We start from the raw sequence: 23531 nt of genomic DNA, 5'->3' as shown, positions 1-23531 counted from the left end.
GAATGGAAGTGAGATGTGAGTCGCTCGTTGAGGCCACTAGGGGATTGTGATCGAAATCTATGGATCCACGCACTCTCTTTTTGTAAAATTCGCCTGTCACAGTCCCCGCCACGTGGGGAGGGAGACACTAATTCAAGGACAGTGAAAGTGAGAGATGAGGGGTCACCCCCGTGACACTCATTGACATGGGTGGCCACCGGGGTAGCCTCCTTTTTGATCACGTCATTGATGTGCTCAAGGATTCTCCGCCTGAATTCCCGTATGGTCTTACCCACATAGTCCATGGGACATGGACATTGGCATACATAGACTAAACCTTTTGACAGACAATTAGAAAAATTGCGGACCTGGTAGGACTGTCCCGTGGCAGAGCAAGTGATTGATTTAGCGGTAGACACATATTTACAAGCCTTGCATCTACCACATTTAAAGACCCCCACGGGTTTACGGTATAGCCAAGTGCCACTCTTCACTGGTGGTGAGTAGTGGCTACAGACGAGACGGTCTTTTAGGCTTTTGCCACGTCTATAAGAGACCGCAGGATGTTGCGTTATGATGTCAGAAAGGTCAGAGTCCATGTGTAATATTGGCCAATATTTTGGGAGCACCTGCCTTATTTCCCTATTAGTGATATCAAAGTCGGCAATAATCCGTGCCGGTTGTGGACCATCCAACGTCCTACGTCTAGGAACTAGTATTTCGGCTTGAGCTGTAGTTGATGCGTGTTTAAACGCATCCCGTAATACCCTATGGGGGTATCCCCTGGCCAGTAAGCGCTCTTGCAAACACCCTGCCTCACTGAAGAATGATGCGTCATTGGAGCAATTCCTCTTGACCCGGAGGTATTGACCCCTGGGTATTCCTCGTCTAAGAGGAGTAGGGTGGTAACTGCTCCAGTGAAGCAGGGAGTTTGTGGCCGTGCTTTTTCTATAGATGTTACACGACAGAGAGTCCCCAGTTTTGGTTACTCTCACATCAAGGAAAGTAATGCTTACAGGGTCAAGCTCATAGGTGAATCTGAGGCCCACCTCATTTGAATTGAGATCACAGACAAATTGTTTAAACCCTGTAGGTCCACCCTTCCAAACCACGAACACGTCGTCTATGTATCGTGTCCAAAACTGGATATTGTCCGCCCACCAGACGACGTGGTCGGGAAACACATAGGTGTCCTCCCACCAGCCCAGGAAGAGATTGGCATAGGATGGGATCAAGGTTTAAGGTGTTAATTTTGTTGAGGAAGTCCATCGTGTCCCTCGTGTAAGCCGGGAGGGACACGACGAACTCCGACAGGACCTGATCAAGATAGATTCCGCAATTCTGGGTTAAACAATTGACGCTCAAAACTATAGGGCGACCCCTCAGGGGCAATGTCCCCTTATGTATTTTAGGGAGCCCATAGAACGTGGCTGTCAATGGTGTTGTCGGGAGTAAAAAATCGTATTCCGTTGTACTAATGACCCTATTATTTAAGCCTTTAATTAAGATGTACTTCAAATCCCCAAGATAGGATTGGGTTGGGTTGCTGGATAGGATCTCATACCCACCTCTGTCTTTCAGGAGTACCCGAATGTAGTATCTTTTTTGGTGGACCATCATCTGTCCATACCTAATTCTATGCCACCTTGTCATCAGTAAGGGGCTTTACCTATCAGAGATCCATATGTACTACTCTATATAGCTCTTCCACCCCCCCCCCCCCCTCCAGTACCCATCCGACCTCCTCTCCATATTTCACCATTGTATTGATGCGGCGACGGCGGTCCTAACACCCTCTAAGCTAGCTTTATTGTTGATATCGTCTCCTGGGCACGCCCACCCGCGACCTTACATGCCTCCACTCCTCTGCACATAGCCCAGGAGGTGTGTGAGGTAATCGTGACATCTGCGTTCCATTTACCGGCGTGCGTGCGTTCCATTGACCGGATATCCGCCTGGAAGTGCTCATCTCTGCGTGCGTTCCACGCTGGAACGCATACACATGTCGACCGCCGCCAATGAGGAGAGTCAGGCTACATGGACCAGGTGCTAGTCATGCCCTGGTAATCTTAAGGATGGGTATATAAATAGGCTGACTACTAGCACACATCGTATCAGACCCTCAGGGGAACCTGTTTACCCCTGCTGGATGGCTCCTTGATGTAAGTATAGACTTTCTGCATTTTTTTCATCACACCACTTTGGCCTACATGATGTCTAATTAGGCTCTTATTGCACTGTAGGTCGTCAATGGCATCTACCCAGTGCGATTATACAGCACTGGATACTTGGTACCGCTGAATTGCCAGTTAGCAAAGTCCCCCTAATCAAGGTAACCTTTGTTAATGGCCTGACCGCGCACAGGCATTGCACAATATGTTTATATATATATATATATATATGTATATATGTTTCCCCTTCCTTCCACAGGGGCCTGTGCATTCTGTGTGTCCATCACATACTGCTAAACGGACCGTATGTACTTTGCCATCCGTTATTTATCTATTTATCTATTTACCTTTATTTTAAGGTTGGGTCTGATTCCAATATTATTTAATACAATATCTTATGACGCATCGGTGCCCAACCGGGCCTGTTTGACGTTTGTACCTGTTTTAACTCTAGGTATTTTGGAATATCATCATATATTCACCCCCCACCACCCCCTGATGATCCCACTCCGTGGGTAAAACGCGTCGTTTTTTTTTTTTCTCTTATCACTCTATAGTATTTATCTAACAACTAGAGTGCGTTTTTGTGTTTCTTCGTTTGTGCTTTTATTATACTCGGTGTACCCTGTACCTCCTGGCTCACCGTCACGAGGGTCGTATTCAGTGGGCACCTATTTCTATCTTGTTACTGTGATAGTCATCCTACGGTAGGCCACCCCGGCACCAGCTTTTACCTCCTGTCAGGGCTAGACAGGAGTTGAGACAAGGCTCGAGGACAGGGAGTCCCCACCATCAGGGGACGTCCCTGGGCTGAGGTCTTAGACTAGGGTAGCAGTATAGGGACACCTTCCCCACCCATTAGCTAGATATACCTAGCCCAGTGTGGTCCTATCTGGATAACTATATAGTTTAATTTGTCATTTCTTTAATAAACATTAGTTATCTATTTTATAAGGATTTTTGTTGCTGGGTTTACTCTAATAATCAATACCCTCATTTATCTACTACTATAATCCTTGCTGGACTTGGAGTATCCTACTGAATGGCATAGTAATAACAGTGGAGAGGGGCCATTACATTAATAATAAAGAGGGGGGCCAGTACATTATTATTAATGTAATGGACCCTCTTTGCTATTAATATAATGGCCCCCTCTTTATTATTAATATAATGACCCCTCTTTATTATTAATGTAATGGACCCTCTTTATTATTAATTTAATGGCCCCCTCTTTGTTATTAATATAATAGCTCTGTGTGCTTTTATTGTGTAAAAAAAAAAAAGATTTGATACATATGCAAATTAACCTGAGATGAGTCCTCTACTTGAGATGAGTCAGGGACAGGACTCGTCTCAGGTTAATTTGCATATGTATCAAATCGTTTTTTTTATACAATACAAGCACACAGAGCTATGGGGACTGGGTATTGCGGATGTGCTAGCACAAAATCCTGGTGACAGGTTCCCTTTAAGGCTGTTGTGTAATACAGGCAGCGTACTATGTTGAATTGGTTTATTCGGTGACTACTACAGAGGGATGAGGCGTTAATGCTCCTATAGATCAACACCCACGGAGATGCGTTTTTTGTTCCCTATGTCCTTCCTCCATTTTTAAAAGTCATATTGTCTGCCATGGCTTTAATAATCTTTTTATATATTAATTCCACTTGTGCTTTCATACAAAATGTTATACTTTGGTGGTTCTGAACTAGGGCTGCAATGATTACTCTATGTAATCGACACATTTTGATCATGTGACCATGGAGTGTGAGTGAAGTAAAGCCTATCACTCACCGCTCCGTGGTCTTCCATCGGCACCGCGCTGTACTGTTCTTGGCCTGTCGTGCACACATAATCAGCGTGCGCTAGCTGACGCTGTGTGACGTCAGATCCCAGTGCATGTTGGGAAGAAGAAGACGCTGCGGTCCCTCTCCTGTGGACTTCATATTGGCCAGCCGCGCACCCTGCCAGGAAAGGTATTACAGTGGGGGGGGAGGGGGGCTGATAGCAGTTGGGGACATGGCATGGAGGGACTGATGGGGCTGGGGGACATGGCATGGAAGGGCTGATGGCACTGGGGGAGGAGTGGGGGACATGATGGCATGGAAAGGCTGATGGCACTCGGGGACATGGCATGGAGGGGCTGATGGCACTGGGGGACATGGCATGGATGGGCTGATGGCACTAGGGGAGTGACGGACATGATGGCATGGAGGGGCTGATGGCACAGAGGACTGATGGCACTGGGGGAAGCTGATGGCACAGAGGACTGAAGACATGAAGGGCTGATTGCACAGAGGACTGGCACTGGGGGGAGCTGAGAGCACTAGGAGAGCTGATGGCATGGAGAGGGCTGATGGCACTGAGGACTAATGGCACGGGGGCTGATGATGGCACAATGGCGCTGGTGAGTTTTTATAAAGGAAAATGTTCTTTTAATTTCTTTTTCTAATCTTATTAGAGTACTGGATTAATAGTTGGATTAATCGATAGAATACTTGATTACAAAAATAATCGATAGCTGCGGCCCTCTTCTGAACGTAAAACCGTGACATCCCATCCTCAGTTGACTTATGTGGGGTATATCTGACAATAACAAAAAGTGGTCATCATAATACTTATTTTTTGTAGCTCAGGTAAGGGAAGATATTCCTCTCTAGTGATAATCAGGTTTCGCTAGAGAAGTGGTCTACATGTTTTAAACTAAAAGATCCAGTATGGACAGAAATCTGTCGTTTGTGTGTTTGGTGCGACAAATCTGACGCTGTGATCCAAACGCTGGAAAACACTGGAACAACAGCCTAATTAGACCATCTAATTCCATCATCTGCTTTCTACTTTTCTGGAAAGAAAAAAGACTGATTAATGAGAGGATTAATTAGGCTGATTTCACGTTTGTATTAGAGATTAGCACAGCATGCTTCGCTTTCTTGTCCGGTAAAATGCCTGGTTTTCTAATGGAAACCAAATCCCATTATAGTCAGAGGGGTCTGGCAGGTGGCATTCATTTCCATCACTTGACTGAAATGCCATTTCCATTATTTTAATTGTTCTGTTCCTATTATTTTGCAATGTTCGTTTCATAAAGTGTTTTAGAAAAGTATATTTTTATTGTAATTTTGTGCCATTAAATTTTGTATAATTACTAAATAAATTATACTTTTGCTTTTTTCCTTAAAAAAAAAATACTATGTACTGGCATATAAAGATATATCAGAACATTATGCATGTGAAGAATACTACTGAGGGTTTTATTCATAGAAAATCTTTCCAGTAACGATAATGGACTCTGTGACTCATTAACAGAATAAAACTTAAAGGATAACTGTCATATATTATTTATTTTTTTGAGTATTGGATTGTGGTGATTAATATCTCCTTGGTGGCCCTATTTCAACTTTTCACTGTGTATTCAATTACCCCTTAATTCCACAGTTTTGTTCCCTGTACTGCCTACTTTTACCTCCGCTTAAAATCAGGTTGCTATGCAGGTCCGTCTATGTGTTGAAGGACGGAGGACGCAGAAGCACAGCCTGCAAGGTCAGATTACTGACAGCCAGGGACTGTAGGTAAATGATAAAGCCAGGTCCTCCCCAGCAGCTGATAACAGTGCCTTGGCTGTGTGCACTTCTCCCTGTCCCTGCGCTTGGCAGACGCTCCCTCACTCAGCAGAGCTGGAGAATGCAGAGTGGAAGCAGCGCAGAGCAGGGAAGGGAGATCTGCCATCTGCTCAGTGTATAAATGAAAGCAACATGTGGTAAGAGGACCCCTTTGTGCTGCAGGAGATTAACCCTTTAGGGGAGGGCTCTGGTTACTGACACTTTTGGGGGGCTATTGTTACTGGCTAGTGAGGGCAGGCGGGATTAGCTTCAGGGTGAGGGCAGTGGCGGCCATCTTAACTGAATAGTGAAATTGCAGTTTTATGCAGACTGGTTGCTAAGGGCTGAATCTTATTAAATATGGGGTAAGTCAGTCTAATAGTAACTGATTTTGGAATATCATGTTATTAGTAACTACATATATGACAATTGAAATTAGGGTCTAAGTGTGACAGTTATTCTTTAAGTAACACACTGTAGGAATGTCAGCATAGACCAGGCTCCTTCCATTGAAGCTCCGTGCTAGGGGAATCATTGCATATTATTGACATGATGTCATCTATTTAGAAAAGTACTGACTTCTGAAGTGAGATAAATCCAGCAAGCCAGGAATGGTACATGGTGCTGTGTAGGGCTTCTTCATCTCATCTAGGTTTTCCAGTCCTCTACATCTTACAAGAAAGAACAAGTAGTTATCTCCACATCCACATCACAGACCCTTGGTGCAATGCAACTAAGACCATGCACTGCATGTAAAGCCACTGGAAAGATAGGAGGGAGGGTCTCTAGTTACATACATGGATAGCGGGGGTCTCAGCAGAGTGCAGAAAGGAGGTAGGACCTCCAGCTCTATAATACAAGACTAAGGGGGGCTCATCAGATGTCAGATGGGAGAGAGGGTGTCAAGTCCCAAAATACATGACAACAGTGGTAAGGGATATATGTAAAGCAGTGTCTCTAGTCATGGAATACTTGACTATGAGGGTCTAAGCAGAGAGGAGGGCGGTTCTCCAATCCATTATTGCAGGACTATGGGCAGAGAGGTGTCTCAGAATGATTGTGGGTTTATACATTAATGAGAAGAACATACTCAGTGGAGCAGAGGTTACCCCCTGACTGTGGTGTATCCCGGAATTTGGGTCCCCTCCTGGAATTGAGCTGTAAGCTTGTAAACTGCCATTAGCTTTGAATTGAGTAAGATATCCATTAAGATCCATTACAGAAGATTAACACCTCGTCAGATCTAATAGCACTTATTAGTTGGTGAAGTAAATGGGAGACCTGGAAGTGAGAATTCCTCACACCCCCAATAAATTATGTACGAGATCCATTTAATGCATTACCTCACCCAACCTCCACACATTCCATAAGGTGTCATCAGGTCTCATGGGTGCATTATCATATAACAGCTCTTGCCTCCCCTCTACTCATTACACTGTATTGTAGATTATTGTCCAGCAGCACAGAATTTATGAGGAACCTGTATTAGGGGGCGTGTAATATAACACGGTGGAGTTTTGGAGGTCTCCAACCATGTTACAGGGGGCAAGCCACTCCTGTCAGTGTCACCCACAACCCTCGCCTGCACTCTGTTTAGAGATAGAGAAGATCACCATCTAGCACAGTTAGCTTTGTGTTAAACTAGCCGAGAGTCAGACAGATTATCGCTAACGAGTGTTCAAAAGAACGCTCGTTAGTAATGATCTGCCAGTGCCAACACTTACCCGATGCTTATCCATCCGTATGGGGACTAGCAATGGCATTAGCAATCGCTCCTCCTCACACTATGGAGGAGATCGCTGCATGTAACTGCAGTGGTCTCCTTCAGTGACGAGCAGGCGATTGTTGGGAAGGAACGCTTCTGTTAGTGTAATAGAGCCCCTACAGGCCAAAAAAGATAGCATTTATATGCATCCTGCTATATCTCTACCTACTTTTCCGAAATCAATAGTGCAGACAATATAAGAAACCAATAGTGCAACCTATCTTTGAAAAATCCCCCTTTCTCCACTTTCCGCCACCCCCCCATAAAAAAAAATATATATATATTTGTCAATTATATGTCACTTCACTCCTTATCCCCCTACCCTTTTCATAGACTTCTATGGACAGCATATAATCTGATCCTTTAGTAAGCTGACAGTAAGTTCTGTTGGTTTAGGAGGGGTAAGGAAGGGGAGAACCTGATAAGTGGAGAAAGAGGCATTAAATATAAAACAAAGTTTATTTTCTATTCATCTGTATGGTTGCACTGGGTATCGAAGTCTCAATATTTTTCCATATTATGATCCCTGGTTCGATACTAACTTTTAGCTTCACTATTGCCCAGGTTAGTAGAAGTTCCAATTAGAGGACATGGTGCGTGCACTGCCTGGCACATCCTATGTTCTCATCAGCGGCCATATGTAGTGGTGGAGTCAGAGTGAGAGTGAAGGAGGCTCTGGGAGGAGGTGTCATTGACAACCCTGAGGAGGGAGGAGACCAGGAACTGTTCCTCTCCTCAGGTCAGAGTTCTGAGCTGATAAGAACATCAGCAGGTGGCAGAGCTCCCCGGACGAGTGCCAGAGGCGGCAGCTGGTGCCTTCTGCACTGTACTGTAACATTGGCCTCCATGTATTCCAGGTGATACATAAGACATTGAGTCTTGGTTGTATATGATATGAGGTGATTCCCTGTAGTCACTGTAATATACTACTACTATCGCTGCTGCCCATGTGGTGAGGAACTGAAGCAGCATGCAGAGCAATGGGATGTTTAGCACAGTCCCGGATTCTGGGTGTGAGGAGGAGGGGAGCACCAGTGGGACAGTCTGCAACTTCTGCCCTACCTAAGCCACAATCTTCAGGTGAATGGGCTCAGATAGGGGATCATTTCTGTGCACATGCATGACTGCTGCTTGATTTAAAAAGGGGAACACAGGGTCCCCAGCGGTCACACCTCAGCAATGTGGGCACATATGAACATGGGACTAACACAGATGCCTTCAGCTGCCAAGTGCACATGTAACCGGTCAGCCAGTTTCATAGGTAAAAAGGTGCTGACAGATGCCCTTTAAAGGGGTTGTCCCATCTCAACATTTATGGCATATTGTCCTGGATGTATTTGTTGCATATTCTATAGTGATATGCCATAAATGTTAAGATGGGACAACCAAACATTTAAAAATATTTATTAGTCACATATTTGAGAACTTTTCTCCTTTCTGTGGGTGGGCAGCACTTCATCAAGCACCTGCTTCCCCTAGGATGCATTGCAATTAGCTCCTATTAAAACGTTCCTCACCTGCATAGAAAATAGTCCCTGATATATACACACCGTGGAGCTGTCCATCGGACCACTCCCAGATTTCGGCAACTGTCCTGGGAACGCTGTGACACAACCTGATTTCAACTGTGTCTTTATCCTGAGGATGTCCCATGTACGGTCCATGTTCATATGTGCCCGCGTTGCTCCGAAAAATGATGTTTTAATATATGCAAATGAGCCTCTATGAGCAACGGGGGTTGCCATTACACCAAGAGGCTCATTTGCATATATTAAAACATAATTTACTTTTTTTTCAACTGCCGCATCCTCTGCTTATTGATTGACAGGGCCAGGCAGTGTAAGGGTCCATTCACACATCTGCAAAATGGGTCCTCATCCGTTCCGCAATTTTGCAGAACAGGTGCCCATTCTTTTTCAATGGGGCCTAAATGTGCTGTCCGCATCCGCATTTGCGGATCCGCACTTCCGTTCCGCAAAAAAATAGAACATGTCCAATTCTTGTCCACAATTGCGGACAAGAAAAGGCATTTTCTATGAGAGTGACGGCAATGTGCGGTCTGCAAAATGCGGAAATGCACATTGCCGATGTCCGGATCCGCAAAACACATACGGACGTGTGAATGGACCCTAAATGTGATCACCGGTGGCTTACCTAAAACAGACTGGGCCCCACAGCTAACTTTTGAATGCCACCACCATCCTCCCGTGCCAACCCTCACTCCTGCGGTTAGTCAACATAGCTCTCTCAGACCAGGCCAGGCAGCCGCTCCATCTGTTTCCTACATGTATAAAATGTCATGTCACTGTATATAATGTCATTCTATAATACTCCCGGGTGGGCCTCTTTTGAGTTTGGGCCCCGTAGCAGCTGTTACTCCTGCTTCCCCTATAGCTACGCCTCTGGTGATCAAGCTTGCCTGGCCCTATCAGTCGAAATAGAGAGGCCACAGCAGTTGCAGAGAGATCATAGCTTCCAGGTGTAACGGCAACGCCCCTCTTGCTCCTAGAGACTCATTTGCATATATTAAAACACAATTTTTCTCAGCAATGCGGGCACACATGAACATGGGACTAACACAGATGCCCTCAGCTGCCAAGCTCACATACAACAGGTCAGCCAGTTTCATAGATACAAATCTGCTGACAGGTGCCCTTTAATGACCTGATCACAAAACCTGCTGATGTCCACCTCTATGGCCGGCTATATATCAGACAACTTTGCAGCCTAGGTCCAGTAGCTGCTGCAGACAAGATGATGTGCTTCCCCTGCCTTATGTCCACCTGGGCCTCCTCTTTTAATGACCCCACGGCAGCTGCATTGGCACCCTCTGTGGTACGTACACCCTTGGCGAGGTGTAGACCTCACAGAATGGTCCCTGGATCACGCACACAACATCTTACCATCCTATCTTCTCCTGTCAGGGTCTTGCTGATTAAATGGCGGTAAAAGAAAGGTGTCCACCTGGGAACAGTGACTGCAACATATGGAGGCAGAGATAAGTGCTCAGAACAATGGCCACACACCACGTCTTCACAATAGCAGTGACCGGCGTTCTCTGCTCACATAGCGTCTCTTTTTTACTCGAAATCATTTAGCAAACGTTGCTCCTCATGGCGCCTACAGTGTAATCATTCATCATTAAAAGGAACCTTTGTGAATTCATTAACGGCAGATGACAGCGATTTCCTGCAGCCGTCCGGGTGAATGTGGGTCATAAGCTGCCGCCAGCATTTCATATCTGCTGATCATCTACTAACATCGAGAAAAAAATCTTCAGCAATGGGGGGGTTACAATAAAACATACACAATGCAAAAACAGAAGGTCTCGCTGACTCTGATGCTCGGTGACCAATAACAGAGACTGACACCATGTCTATTATTGGACTCTCAGGGTCCAGACTCCCTCCCAAAATAACGACAGTTGGAGAAATGATGACAATGTAGCCACTGGGGGCACTTTTCTATTGCGGCCACTGAACAGTGTAGTGTCCCTTCGTACCTGAGCCCTCTTCTCCTGTCAGGTAGAGAGACACCAGAAAGAAGGGTGGCTCAGCATACTAGATCTCTCTTTAGGTTTACTTTGAGGGAAGTGTCAAGGGTGGTCTTATAAAGGGAAATGTGCTGAAGAAAATGAGGCGGTAAGCTCTGAGATAATGTAGGTCTAGTAGGATATTGCAGACTGTCACAAAGTATGGGATCAGTAGAATGGAAAGGATTTAAATACCCGGTGTCCCTTGGGCCCACCAGAGGAAATGATTCTGAGGGCCCATCCTCTGTGTTAAGGGCCCTGTTTTATTAAGAGTCCATTATTGTCAGAGAATGAGCCCACTGGAAGATCCTCTGGTGGGTCACAGAAACCCGGGGGTCAGGCCAGGGCTGTATGGAACCATCTGAGGGGTTCTGAAATAATCAGTCATGGGATTAAAGATATGACGGTGACCACATGGTTGCCAGCTTCAGGATGTCTGGAGCAGGTGAGAGCAGGGGAGGATTAGGCTGAGCCCTCCTTTTGGCCAACCAATGGCAGTCTCTAGTGATGTATTTAGTGCTGCTGTGGCAGTATATTGTGATGCACTGTGGCATTTAGCTCTGCTGGGGTAGTATAATGTTCTGTCAATTTGTACCAGACTACAAAATGGGGCCACTTTTAGTATTTTTCCTGGGCCACTTTATGTTCCCAATCCGCCCCCGGGTGAAAAGCAAAGAAAGGTGGTGGAATAAGCGGGAAAAAATTGAGCAAGTGGAGTAGGTGTGGACGAAGGGGGGTTTTATATAGGTACAACAGTCAGTGATCTGGAGCGAAGTGTAAGGCATGAATCAAGTCATTTGTGAAGGACAGTTTGTTCATCAGGCCCTGTGTGGAGAGGAATACCTTGCCTTATGTTGTAACTGGAATTCTATGCTGCTGTACCTTCTCTCAGACTGACTGACCACCTTCACGGATTGTGCTCCATTTGATATTGTATTTATTACAGTCTCCTGCTCCATGCTCTTTATGGATTGCATTAGTTTACCCTCAACAACTTGTGTTCAGGTGGACCTCCAATGGTAGAGAATGGACTGATACCTCAAGGTTCCATTGATTGGTCCAGGTTAGTCAGTCTGGGCAATTGTCCTAGGGGTTGGCTGAGTGTACAGGTGGTAGTCTGGGTAGAAAAGCCACACTGTGAGAATGGTGGGCTAGGGAACAGCAGTGGTGTTATCTTGGTTTTATGCTGCCCTAGGCAAGACTAAACTCGGGCATCCCCCTAATATAAATTTGACCCACCCCTTCCTGTCAAGGCCATAAAAATCATATATATAAATTGTAAAATACTAAGTATGGGTGTCAGAAGTTGAGCTTTTTTAATTTTTAGAATAATGATACAGGCAGCCATTTTATTTAATACATTGGTGCTAATTTCTGTGTTGGTTGGAAGGGGGTGAGGGGCAGTATTACGCAATCTGTATATGTATAAAAAAATATATAAAGATTGTGTAATACTGCCCCCCCCCCCTTCCAGTCTACACTTACCAGTTCTACATTTACCATGCCCAATGACCACGTCCCATCAGAAGATAGCAATGAGGACTGAGCAATGGTGTCTCCTAGCCGGACCAGAGGCCAGACCAGGAGCTTTGTGTAAAGTGATGGGTGCTGGGCACTTCCTGAGGTGCCCGGGGATGGGCACTGATTTCATTGCTCTCCTATATTACTGCAGGTGGGCACAACCAGACTTTCTAGCAGCAGACTCTACCATGCAGCCCCACATCTACATGCCAGGGTAGACGGTCAGGGCTCTTCCTAGGGGCATTGCCACCCTGTGTGTGACCTTCAGAGGCTCCAAAGTTAAGGCTGCAAATGGAAGAGGAGGCAGCAGCAGCAAAGTAACCCCACAGTCCTGGGCAGGCCACCATGGACGGGGCACAGGCTGCCTACACAATGTCATCTCCAGGGCTAACACTGGGGACCTGCGTGCGGTCATGATGAGCTACAGGGCTGTTTGTCAACACGCATCACCCTGGGGTGAGGAAATCACATGTGACAGGTCCCCTGGCCACCACACTCATCGGTGGATGTGGCGTCCATGGTCAGCTCATCCTGTAACCTGTCTCTGGTGTCTCCTTGTAGAGGCGGCTGGAGCTAGAGAGGAGCCATCACATGCGGGCAGCACGCACACTTCCTCTCCCCTCCCTGACAGTCATGTCTCCCCTCCAACTCTCCGTGAAAACGCGCGCTCACCCGTCCCCGGGGCGGCTGCCGGGCACACATGGCTGCTGTCCTGTGCCAGGGAGAAGGCTCCATGGCTGGATGTATACTAATGGAGACAGGAGAGCTTGTGGGGCTCTACCAGGGTATTGTGTAACTATCACTAAGCAAACAAGGCATTTTGCCGCCCCATTGGCAAGTGCCGCCCTAGGCAAATACCTTGTTTGCCTCGTGATAGATACACCCCTGGGAGACAGGTGTGCTCCCTGTAGGTGTGGAGTCACAATCATGTCACTGCTTCTAGGATGTTTAATTGACTTCCACCATAAGTATGACAAACACGGAAAATCAGATCTTTTGTGGGGCGAAGAGGAGACGTGACTTCCAGTATTATTTAATGGTTTACTATGAAGGTCAGAGAAATAAAGGAAAATTCTCCAGCTTTATTTCTCTGATTGTACAAGGGACGGGTCGGGTCCTCTCCGTGCACCGAACGCTTATGGTGAGCTGGATAAACTTTCTTTTTTGTTTACTATGAAGGTCCAAGACAAATGGATGTGAAAGGAAGCTGACATCATCTGCCAAGACCAAGGACATCATGGAAGCAGCAGGGACAAAACCCTGGACTGTGGCTACAGATTGAGGACTGTCAATGCCAAGACTAAAAGTCACCCATTAAGTACCGTGATAATTAACCGCATGACCAACCATCCTATCACCAATGATAATCGCAGTGTCTATCGATGCAGATACAAATGATTGTGACCGACTGGGCGCTGGTAACGTGGTAGATGATACCCTAGCTCAGATCACTGGCACACAGCCACTATAGGCAGTCAGCATTGGCAGTATGTAATGATGAGGAGGAGCACCGGCTGCTGGGCCACAGACACTGCTCTACAGAGAGCAGAACTTCTCCCAGGCAGGAAAGGGTGCAGCAGGGCCGTGCTCCCGCCTGCAGGGAGCGCTACTGTCCTCTCTTCACTTGACAGCTTAAGGTTGCATCTGTGAGGGAGTCATAGCTGGATGCAGAGAGGAGAAGGAGGTGAAGCCTCAGACTTGTTGATTTTCTATCAGGAACCTGCAGAAACATGAAAATCTGGGAGCAGCGCGAGCGGAGAGAGGCCTGAAGGAGCCGGAGGCAGGGAGCAGCACAGCACAGCGAGGGCGCCTGGATGCTGCGCCCGTCATCTTCCCCCTGTGCATGAGGTACGGCAGCCTGTGCACTTTACACTGGGCGCTGGGTGTATGTATTCAGCGGGCGGCGGGGACATGTGACGAGCGGCGGCGCAGCCTCCGGCATTCCCCGTTGTTGCTGGGAAGCTACGTTTTGTTGACATTGTGGCAGGTAGGAGCCCAATGTGCGAGGCCGTCATCCCATCCTGCGTGTCCGTGACTGACAGACCATCGTGCGGCACCAGCCGGAATACAGCTGTGTGCGCGCCCCACTCTCAGGACACCCCAAGATGGCCACCACCACCTACCCAGATAGATGGGAAGAGGCCTAGAACTCCAACAGGTGGCCCGTACGCTAACCCCTTCTCCTTCACAGGGCTGCACATGGACACTACTCTCCCCCATAGGACTGGACATGGACACTACTCTCCCCCATAGGACTGCACATGGACGCTACACTCCCCTCACAGGACTGGACGTGGACGCTACTCTCCCCTCACAGGACTGGACGTGGACGCTACTCTCCCCTCACAGGACTGGACATGGACACTACTCTCCCCTCACAGGACTGGACGTGGACACTACTCTCCCCTCACAGGACTGGACGTGGACACTACTCTCCCCTCACAGGACTGGACGTGGACACTACTCTCCCCTCACAGGACTGGACGTGGACACTACTCTCCCCTCACAGGACTGGACGTGGACACTACTCTCCCCTCACAGGACTGGACGTGGACACTACTCTCCCCTCACAGGACTGGACGTGGACACTACTCTCCCCTCACAGGACTGGACGTGGACACTACTCTCCCCTCACAGGACTGGACGTGGACACTACTCTCCCCCATAGGACTGGACGTGGACACTACTCTCCCCTCACAGGACTGGACGTGGACACTACTCTCCCCCATAGGACTGGACGTGGACGCTACTCTCCCCTGACAGGACTGGACGTGGACGCTACTCTCCCCTGACAGGACTGGATGTGGACGCTACTCTCCCCTGACAGGACTGGATGTGGACGCTACTCTCCCCTGACAGGACTGGACGTGGACGCTACTCTCCCCTGACAGGACTGGACGTGGACGCTACTCTCCCCTGACAGGACTGGACGTGGACGCTACTCTCCCCTGACAGGACTGGACGTGGACGCTACTCTCCCCTGACAGGACTGGACGTGGACGCTACTCTCCCCTGACAGGACTGGACGTGGACGCTACTCTCCCCTGACAGGACTGGACGTGGACGCTACTCTCCCCTGACAGGACTGGACGTGGACGCTACTCTCCCCTGACAGGACTGGACGTGGACGCTACTCTCCCCTGACAGGACTGGACGTGGACGCTACTCTCCCCTGACAGGACTGGACGTGGACGCTACTCTCCCCTGACAGGACTGGACGTGGACGCTACTCTCCCCTGACAGGACTGGACGTGGACGCTACTCTCCCCTGACAGGACTGGACGTGGACGCTACTCTCCCCTGACAGGACTGGACGTGGACGCTACTCTCTCCTGACAGGACTGGACGTGGACGCTACTCTCCCCTCACAAGACTGGTCATGGCGTAACGTTCCCCCACAGGACCGGACATGGACCCTACTCTTCCAATAGAGGACTGGACATGGACCCTACTCTTCCCATAGAGGACTGGACATGGACCCTACTCTTCCCATAGAGGACTGGACATGGACACTACTCTTCCCACACAGAACTGGGCATGGGCGCTACTGATTGCTACTCTTCCCATACAGGACTGTAAATGGAAACTACTCTCCCCTCACAGGACTTGACGTGGACACTACTCTCCCCTCACAGGGCTGGACATGGACTCTTTTTCTTGTCTCACAGGGCTGGACATGGACACAACTCTCCCTTCACAGGTCTAGACACTACGCTACTCTTCCTATACAGGACTGGACATGGACACTACTCTCCCTCACAGGACTAGACATGGACGCTACTCCTCCCATACAGGACTGCACATTGACATTACTCTTCCCTCATAGGATTGGTTATGGACACTACTCTCCCCTCACAGGACTTGACGTGGACACTACTCTCCCCTCACAAGACTGGTCATGGCGTAACGTTCCCCCACAGGACCGGACATGGACCCTACTCTTCCCATAGAGGACTGGACATGGACCCTACTCTTCCCATAGAGGACTGGACATGGACACTACTCTTCCCACACAGAACTGGGCATGGGCGCTACTGATTGCTACTCTTCCCATACAGGACTGTAAATGGAAACTACTCTCCCCTCACTGGACTGGACATAGACGCTACTCTTCCCATACAGGACTGGACATGGACACTACTGTCCTCTCACAGTACTGGACATGGACACTACTCTCCCTTTACAGTACTGGACATGGACTATACTCTTCCCTCATAAGACTGGACATGGACACTACTTTTAATTCACAGGACTAGACATAAACGCTATTCTCCCCTCGCAGGATTATATATGGAAACTACCTCCCCTCACACGACTGGATACGGACACTACCCTCCCCTGACAGGACTGGACATGGACTCTACTCTCCCTTCACAGGACTTGACATAGAGGACTGGACATGAACACTACTCTTCCCATACAGAACTGGACATGGGCGCTACTGATTGCTACTCTTCCCATACAGGACTGTAAATGGAAACTACTCTCCCCTCTCCCCTGGACTCTGCTACCTGTTCAATCCCTGCCTGCTTGCCTTGACTCTCCTGTTGCCGACCATTATCGCCTGACCTATTGACTGTCTGACTTCGCCTCTGCCTCATCCTGTTGCTCCTGGTAACGAATCAGCCTGCTGACAACGCCTGTTCCTCTGTTACCTTCCTCAGGTACCTCCTGATCCGCGTGGACCAGCTGCCTCTAGTACCTATCCTCCTCAAGAGGTAGCGACCTGGTACTCTCCCCACACAGAATTGGGCATGGATGCTACTCTCCCCACACAGAACTGGGCATGGATGCTACTCTCCCCACACAGAACTGGGCATGGACGCTACTCTCCCCACACAGGACTAGGCATGGACGCTACTCTTCCCCCTCACAGGACTGGACATGGACACTACTCTTCCCACACAGAATTGGGCATGGATGCTACTTTCCCCACACAGGACTAGGCATGGACGCTACTCTCCCCTCACAGGACTGGACATGGACACTTCTCTTCCCATACAGGACTGGACATGGATGCTTGTCTTCCCATACAGGACTGGACATGGACACTACTCTTCCCTCACAGGACTGGACATGGATGTTACTCTTCCCATACAGGACTGGACATGGACGCTACTCTCTCCTCACAGGACTGGACATGGATGTTACTCTTCCCATACAGGACTGGATATGGATGTTACTCTTCCCATACGGGACTGGATATGGATGCTACTCTGCCTTCACAGGACTGGACATGGAAACTACTCTCCCCTCACAGGAATGGACATGGACGCTACGTTCCTCCACAGGACTGGATATGGACACTACTCTTCCCTCACAGGACTGGACATGGATGTTACTCTTCCCATACAGGACTGGACATGGACGCTACTTTCTCCTCACAGGAGTGGACATGGATGTTACTCTTCCCATACAGGACTGGATATAGATGTTACTCTTCCCATACAGGACTGGATATGGATGCTACTCTGCCTTCACAGGACTGGACATGAACACTAATCTCCCCTAACAGGAATGGACATGGACGCTACGTTCCTCCACAGGACTGGATATGGACACTACTCTTCCCTCACAAGACTGGACATGGACGCTACTCTCTCCTTACAGGACTGGACATGGACTCTACTCTCTCCTTACAGGACTGGACATGGACGCTACTCTCTCCTTACAGGACTGGACATGGACGCTACTCTCTCCTTACAGGACTGGACATGGACGCTACTCTCTCCTTACAGGACTGGACATGGATGCTACTCTCTCCTTACAGGACTGGACATGGACGCTACTCTCTCCTTACAGGACTGGACATGGACGCTACTCTCTCCTTACAGGACTGGACATGGACGCTACTCTCTCTTTACAGGACTGGATATGGATGTTACTCTTCCCATACAGGACTGGATATGGATGTTACTCTTCCCATACAGGACTGGATATGGATGTTACTCTTCCCATACAGGACTGGATATGGATGTTACTCTTCCCATACAGGACTGGATATGGATGTTACTCTTCCCATACAGGACTGGAGATGGATGCTCCTCTGCCTTCATAGGACTGGACATAAACACTAATCTCCCCTCACATCAATGGACATGGACGCTATGTTCCTCCACAGGACTGGATATGGACACTACTCTTCTCTCACAGGACTGGACATGGACGCTAGCTACCCTCTCCTCACAGGAGTGGACATGGATGTTACTCTTCCCATACAGGACTGGACATGGACGCTACTCGCCCTTCACAGGACTGGATATGGATGCTACTCTCCCTTCACAGGACTGGACATGGGCACTACTGTCTATTCACAGGACTGGACATGGATACTACTGTCCCTTCACAGGACTGGACATGGACACTACTCTTTCCATACAGGACTGGACATGGACACTACTCTCCCTTCACAGGACTGGACATGGACACTACTCTCCCTTCACAGGACTGGACATGGACACTACTCTCCCTTCACAGGACTGGACATGGACTCTACTCTCCCTTCACAGGACTGGACATGGACTCTACTCTCCCTTCACAGGACTGGACATGGACACTACTCTCCCTTCACAGGACTGGACATGGACTCTACTCTCCCTTCACAGGACTGGACATGGACTCTACTCTCCCTTCACAGGACTGGACATGGACTCTACTCTCCCTTCACAGGACTGGACATGGACTCTACTCTCCCTTCACAGGACTGGACATGGACTCTACTCTCCCTTCACAGGACTGGACATGGACTCTACTCTCCCTTCACAGGACTGGACATGGACTCTACTCTCCCTTCACAGGACTGGACATGGACTCTACTCTCCCTTCACAGGACTGGACATGGACACTATTGTCCATTCACAGGACTGGACATGGACACTACTCTCCCCTCACAGGACCGGACATGGACACTACTCTCCCCTCACAAGACTGGACATGGACACTACTCTCCCCTCACTGGACTGGACATGGACACTACTCTTCCCATACAACTGGACTCTACTCTCCCCTCATAGGACTGGACATGGATGCTACTCTCCCCTCACAGGGCTGGACATGGACTCTTCTCTTGTCTCACAGGGCTGGACATGGACACAACTCTCCCTTCACAGGTCTAGACACTACGCTACTCTTCCTATACAGGACTGGACATGGACACTACTCTCCCTCACAGGACTAGACATGGACGCTACTCTTCCCATACAGGACTGCACATTGACATTACTCTTCCCTCATAGGATTGGTTATGGACACTACTCTCCCCTCACAGGACTTGACGTGGACACTACTCTCCCCTCACAAGACTGGTCATGGCGTAACGTTCCCCCACAGGACCGGACATGGACCCTACTCTTCTCATAGAGGACTGGACATGGACCCTACTCTTCTCATAGAGGACTGGACATGGACCCTACTCTTCCCATAGAGGACTGGACATGGACACTACTCTTCCCACACAGAACTGGGCATGGGCGCTACTGATTGCTACTCTTCCCATACAGGACTGTAAATGGAAACTACTCTCCCCTCACAGGACTGGACATAGACGCTACTCTTCCGTCATAGTTCTGGGCATGGACACTTCTCTCTCTCACAGGACTATACATGGATGCTACTCTTCCCATACAGGACTGAACATGGACACTACTCTTCCCCACAGTACAGGACATGGACACTACTCTCCCCTCACAGGACTGGACATGGACACTGCTCTCCCTTCACAGAACTACACATGGACGCTACTCTTCCCATACAGGACTGGACATGGACACTACTCTCCCTTCACAGGACTTGACATGGACACTTCTCTTCCCTCACAGGACTAGATATGGACGCTACCCTCCACTCACAGGACTGGACATGGACACTACTCTTACCATACAGGACTAAATATGGACACTACTCTCCCCTCACAGGACTGGACATGGACACTACTGTCCCTTTACAGGACGACATGGACACTACTCTCCCCTCACACGACTAAATATACCTTCCTGGATACCATAGTGTACTGAAGGCATGTATAGTGTATGGAGGTAACAAAGTAATGATGCTTGTTGTACTGCACACCCCATAATGAACATATAGTATACCGAAGTATCATAGTAATGATATACAGTTGCAAGAAAAAGTATGTGAACCCTTTGGAATGATATGGATTTCTGCACAAATTGGTCATAAAATGTGATCTGATCTCCATCTAAGTCACAACAATAGACAATCACAGTCTGCTTAAACCAGGCATGCTCAACCTGTGGCCCTCCAGCTGTTGCAAAACTACAACTCCCAGCATGCCCTAATAGTTGTAGGCTGTCCAGGCATGCTGGGAATTGTAGTTTGGCAACAGCTGGAGGGAAGCAGGTTGGGCATCCCTGGCTTAAACTAATAACACACAAATAATTAAATGTTACCATGTTTTTATTGAACACACCAGGTAAACATTCACAGTGCAGGTGGAAAAAGTATGTGAACCCTTGGGTTTAATAACTGGTTGAACCTCCTTTGGCAGCAATAACTTCAACCAAACGTTTCCTGTAGTTGCAGATCAGACGCGCACAACGGTCAGGAGTAATTCTTGACCATTTCTCTACAGAACTGTTTCAGTTCAGCAATATTCTTGGGATGTCTAGTGTGAATCACTTTCTTGAGGTCATGCCACAGCATCTCAATCGGGTTGAGGTCAGGACTCTGACTGGGCCACTCCAGAAGGCGTATTTTCTTCTGTTTAAGCCATTCTGTTGTTGATTTACTTCTATGCTTTGGGTCGTTGTCCTGTTGCAACACCCATCTTCTGTTGAGCTTCAGCTGGTGGACAGATGGCCTTAAAGGATAACTGTCACATGTAGACCCTAATTTCAATTTTCATATATGTAGTTACTAATAACATGATATTCCAGAATCAGTTACTATTAGACTGACTTACCCCATATTTATTAAGATTCAGCCCTTAGCAACCAGTCTGCATAAAACTGCAATTTCACTATTCAGTTAAGATGGCCGCCACTGCCCTCACCCTGAGGCTAATACCGCCTGCCCTCACTAGCCAGTAACAATAGCCCCCCAAAAGTGTCCACTGGTCTGCACTGCTTCCACTCTGCATTCTCCTGCTCTGCTGAGTGAGGGAGCGTCTGCCAAGCGCAGGGACAGGGAGAAGTGCACACAGCCCAGGCACTGTTATCAGCTGCTGGGGAGGACCTGGCTTTAATCATTTACTTACAGTCCCTGGCTGTCAGTAATGTGACCTTGCAGATGTGGAATTAAGGGGTAATTGAATACAGAGTGAAAAGTTGAAATAGGGCCATCAAGGAGATCTAAATCACCACAATCCAATACTCCCCAAAAAATATATACGACAGTTATCCTTTAAGTTCTCCTGCAAAATGTCTTGATAAACTTGGGAATTCATTTTTCCTTCGATGATAGCAATCCGTCCAGGCCCTGATGCAGCAAAGCAGCCCCAAACCATGATGCCCCCACCACCATACTTCACAGTTGGGATGAGGTTTTGATGTTGGTGTGCTGTGCCTCTTTTTCTCCACACATAGTGTTGGGTGTTTCTTCCAAACAACTCAACTTTGGTTTCATCTGTCCACAGAATATTTTGCCAGTACTGCTGTGGAACATCCAGGTGCTCCTGTGCAAACTGTAAACCTGCAGCAATGTTTTTTTCGGACAGCAGTGGCTTCCTCTGTGGTATCCTCCCATGAAATCCATTCTTGTTTAGTGTTTTACGTATCGTAGATTCGATGGGATGTTAGCATATGCCAGAGACTTTTGTAAGTCTTTAGCTAACACTAGGATTCTTCTTCACCTCATTGAGCAGTCTGCGCTGTGCTCTTGCAGTCATCTTTACAGGACGGCCACTCCTAGGGAGAGTAGCAGCAGTGCTGAACTTTCTCCATTTATAGACAATTTGTCTTACCGTGGACTGATGAACAGCAAGGCTTTTGGAGATACTTTTATAACCCTTTCCAGATTTATGCAAGTCAACAATTCTTAATCGTAGGTCTTCTGAGGGCTCTTTTGTGCGAGGCATCATTCACATCAGGCAATGCTTCTTGTGAAAAGCAAACCCAGAACTGATGTGTGTGTTTTATAGGGCAGGGCAGCTGTAACCAACACCTCCAATCTCATCTCATTGATTGGACTCCGGTTGGCTGACATCTCACTCCAATTAGCTCTTGGAGATGTCATTAGTCTAGGGGATTATATACTTTTTCCACCTGCACTGTGAATGCCTACATTGTGTGTTCAATAAAAACATGGTAACATTTAATTATTTGTGTGTTATTAGTTTAAGCAGACTGTGATTGTCTATTGTTGTGACTTAGATGAAGATCAAATCACATTTTATTACCAATTTGTGCAGAAATCCATATCATTCCAAAGGGTTCACATACTTTTTCTTGCAACTGTATGTAGTATTATAGTCCCCAATATGTACAGTGACTTAAAATATAAACGCAACACTTTCAGTATTGCTCCCATTTTGCATGAGCTGAACTCAAAGATCTGAAACATTTTCTACACACACAAAAGACCCATTGCTCTAAAATATTGTTCACAAATCTGTGTTAGTGAGCTCTTCTCCTTTTGCCGAGATAATCCATTCCACCTCACAGGTGTGGCATATCAAGGTTCTGATTAGACAGCATGAATATTGCACAGGTGTGCCTTAGACTGCCCACTATAGAAGGCCACTCTGAAGTGTGCAGTTTGATCACACTGCACAATGCCACAGATGTCGCAGCGTTTGAGGGAGCGTGCAATTGGCATGCTGACTGCAGGAATGTCTACCAGAGCTGTTGGCCGTGCAATGAATGTTCATTTCTCTACCATAAGCCTTCTCCAAAGGCGTTCCAGAGAATTTGGCAGTACATCCAACTGGCCTCACAACCGCAGACCAGGTGTAACCACACCAGCCCAGGACCTCCACATCCAGCATGTTCACCTCCATGATCGTCTGA

At 47.9% G+C, this 23531-nt stretch overlaps 1 protein-coding gene across 2 annotated transcripts in view; it reads left to right on the top strand.

The window, feature by feature from the left end:
- Positions 1-14264: 14264 nt before the first annotated feature.
- KCNB1 (potassium voltage-gated channel subfamily B member 1) overlaps positions 14265-23531 on the top strand; it is a 156522-nt gene continuing 147255 nt past the window's right edge. Inside the window, exons 1-2 of one of the 2 annotated variants that reach the window (XM_044298303.1) lie at positions 14265-14415; positions 17232-17285. The gene's annotated coding sequence lies outside the window, so the exon portion shown is untranslated. The remainder of the gene's footprint in view (positions 14416-17231; positions 17286-23531) is intronic. The other variant, XM_044298306.1, reaches the window with a different exon arrangement.

The sequence above is a fragment of the Bufo gargarizans genome, chromosome 6 (genome assembly GCF_014858855.1).
Source record: "Bufo gargarizans isolate SCDJY-AF-19 chromosome 6, ASM1485885v1, whole genome shotgun sequence".
In the NCBI taxonomy this organism is placed as follows: Eukaryota; Metazoa; Chordata; class Amphibia; order Anura; family Bufonidae; genus Bufo; species Bufo gargarizans.
This window is presented reverse-complemented; position numbering and strand designations above follow the sequence as displayed.